We start from the raw sequence: 3859 nt of genomic DNA on the forward strand, positions 1-3859 counted from the left end.
GTGGAGTGTCCCGAAACTTTCTGGCAAAAAATCTGAACTTTTTAGCCAGGCGTTCTATGGGCTGCCATAGACTCCAATGGCAGAAGTGTAATAATAATAATAACTAGAAAATGCAATTCCAGGGAATTACCATTGCATGTAAATGCAAAAAAACTGCTGTGTATAACATTATATTACTTACAGTATGATTATTCAGATTACACAGTCTTACAGTATTCTTGAAAACCACTTACTTGGTTAGATGTTAGCTTAGAGTATATGACAGTCAGTAAAAATAAAAGGTCAATTCAATATTGATCAACATTCTTTGTTTTAATACAGTACTGCAGAAACAGCACAGTGATACTCAGAACACACTAATGAACACTTAACAACCAATGCAAGTTTCAAGTAAAAAAAAATCAAAGTTGTTGAAACCAATTTTAAAGTTAACCAATAATGATATGGGAGAAAACAGATGTCTACTGAATTTGCATTCTTACAGAACTTGAATGGTGATATACTGAAGAATAAAAGAGTCAGCCCTTCGGATGATCAGTTTTAGACAGAACTTAGAATCTTAATTTTCACACAGCACAGCTCAGGTCTAAAAACAGAGGTCTAACAGCACAATTAAGTTTCACAGATGTTACAGCACAGGTATGATTCAAAGGTATGAATGGTTGACAAATATGACTCACAGGTATACAAGTTCCAACAATAGTTCTCAGAATGTCTCAGTGTAGATCTCAGTCTCAGTATGGTTAAATGGTATGTGCACAGATATGTTGAGATGTTTGTAAGAATGTATGTTAGTAGGTATGTTGCTAGCAACATTGTCAGAGATGTATGGTTGACAGGTGTGCACAGACAGGCACACACACAATGTCAATGGTTATCACCACTGGTCTGGTCTGGAACCTAAAAGACAAAAGCAAGCAAGTTTAACAGCTATACCAAAACAATACAAGGAATGTCTGCAATTGTACAATTGTTCAATACAGCTTATTTATTTAAGTGAAGTTACATTACATTAGGCTGACACATGTTTAACTTAACGAATACCATGGTAAACAGTTTAAGCTTTTTAAACAATTCTCTACAATTGTAGGACAATTAAAAAAGGTAGAGTACAATACAATTGTTGCACCATCAAGCTACTGGTAGTTAAATACTAGCCTATAATATTAAATTACAAACAAAGCAGAATTCTGTGTTTTATTGTTTTCAGTTTAAGGATAGTTGATAGCTAATCATATTTTTTTTCAATATAAAACGTAAGCAGCTTAGAAAACTTTGTAGGCATGGGTTTGTTGTTGCTGTTGATAATCATGAGTAAGGACTGATCAATCTTCCTTCCTTCCTTCCATTTTTTCCTACAAATTACAATGTACAACTGGAAAGCTCGATTCACGTGCCAGGCTACACTTTAATTTATAGGCCAGAACAATGCAGAAATGAGTAGGCCAAGCAAACATACTATTGTAGCCTATGTAGACAACACAAACGTTATAGAGCAACTTCTGTACAATACTTCATGTAGTCCATTTCCTAACAGTAGCCTATTCATGGCTTTCATAAGGTCCCTCTCCACAGTATTAATCAAGCACCATGCATTCATTATCTAGGTGCTTGATTGTATACAACTGTGGAAAGGGACCTGATGAAACCCATCAAAAAACGAACTATGATAGCACACCGTGATGGTATTTACATCAGAAGCAGAATGAAAACGTAGCCTGTGGTCTGTTTACACAAACAAGCGGTGTACAACGTTTGGTAAATAAAAACAGCAGCATATGTTAGCTTTAACTAAAATGTGAACGGTAGAAGCTACAGTATAACGTTACGACCATCAACAATGTATTCATGCCATGAATGAAACCATGATGGGTTTCATCAGGTCTCTTCACACAGTATAATCAAGCACCAGTCTGCATTCATAATCTATTCTAGGTGCTTGATTCTATACACCTGTGGAAAGTGACCTAGGTCCTAATGTTAAATAGAACCAGAGTTTACGTTTCTAGAAAAACGCTGCTGCCTAATGAAATGTAATGTTAGTGCTTAGCTGGGAGCCAACGTTACGTTACGTTTGACTGTCGTTAGCTATCAAAACCTACAGCTATCCAGTCACTGTAAAGTCGACGACATTAACGTTGATTAACAGTGGGTTTCCTTACATAATAAATATCAACGTAATAAAGTGCTAACGTTAACTATTTCACTAACATTAACGTTAATGTTTTCTAACGTTATAACGTTAGTTTTGTGACCCACTGTCATACATGCTAACGTTATAGCCAGAGAATGTCTAATAGGAAATATAACGTTTGACGACATTAATGACTCAAATATCAAAAACCAAAACACTTACCTTCTGTAACTAGCTGAGGTTTGATTGTCGTTAGCTAAATATAGTGCTGACGTTAAACGTTAGCCGGGAGCTAATGTTAGGTTTGACTGTCGTTAGCTATTTATATCGTTACCTACAGCTAACCGGTTACGGTAACGTTAACGTTTGACTAACGTTACATATTTAACGTTAATTAAAAGTGGGTTTCCTTACATAACCCATATCGACGACCACTCATTTCACACATATAACGTTAATTCTAACTTACATGACATAATGTTTGACGAGTTCTAAATAAGTGAAATACCAAAAAATGGACCACTTACTTGTCTGTAATTGCAGAAACCCTCTGAAAGGTAAGGAGCAGTGCTACAGTAGCTTCTACAGCAGGCGACAAAACGTTAGAAACGTTCAGGTTTACCGCAGCTGTGGAATGGTAGATTCTACTTCAAGGTTAGATTGCTTCTAGTGTTGGAATGTTTTCACAGCTGTAAAGCTTAATTAGCACTTACGTAACAATGCATATTTGCCGCCAAAGCGTCTCAACGTTAAGTCAATGGGAATTTATTGCTCTATTATCGTAAATATCTCAAAAAGTATAAGGTTCACAAATGTAAAAATGACAATGTACAATTGTCCGTTTCAAGACCTTTGTAGGAGTGTTTGAATGACGTCAAACGGTTCAGTGGTTTTATTGTCATTAAACGTCAAATTTGGTCGGAAGAAGAATAATAACAGATAACTAGAAAATGCAATTCCAGGGAATTACCATTGCATGTAAATGCAAAAAAGCTGTGTATAACATTATATTACTTACAGTATGATTATTCAGATTACACAGTCTTACAGTATTCTTGTATTACTTGGTTAGATGTTAGCTTAGAGTATATGACAGTCAGTAAAAATAAAAGGTCAATTCAATATTGATCAACATTCTTTGTTTTAATACAGTACTGCAGAAACAGCACAGTGATACTCAGAACACACTAATGAACACTTAACAACCAATGCAAGTTTCAAGTAAAAAAAATCTATGTTGTTGAAACCAATTTTAAAGTTAACCAATAATGATATGGGAGAAAACAGAGGTCTACTGAATTTGCATTCTTACAGAACTTGAATGGTGATATACTGAAGAATAAAAGAGTCAGCCCTTCGGATGATCAGTTTTAGACAGAACTTAGTTAGAATCTTAATTTTCACACAGCACAGCTCAGGTCTAAAAACAGAGGTCTAACAGCACAACTAAGTTTCACAGATGTTACAGCACAGGTATGATTCAAAGGTATGAATGGTTGACAAATATGACTCACAGGTATACAAGTTCCAACAATAGTTCTCAGAATGTCTCAGTGTAGATCTCAGTCTCAGTATGGTTAAATGGTATGTGCACAGATATGTTGAGATGTTTGTAAGAATGTATGTTAGTAGGTATGTTGCTAGCAACATTGTCAGAGATGTATGGTTGACAGGTGTGCACAGACAGGCACACACACAATGTCAATGGTCATCACCACTGGTCTG

Source organism: Alosa pseudoharengus, unplaced genomic scaffold, assembly GCF_046254945.1.
Source record: "Alosa pseudoharengus isolate Yale_2024_CS ecotype anadromous, Long Island Sound unplaced genomic scaffold, YU_APseudo_1.1 YU_APseudo_1.1_scf_30, whole genome shotgun sequence".
NCBI lineage: Eukaryota > Metazoa > Chordata > Actinopteri > Clupeiformes > Clupeidae > Alosa > Alosa pseudoharengus.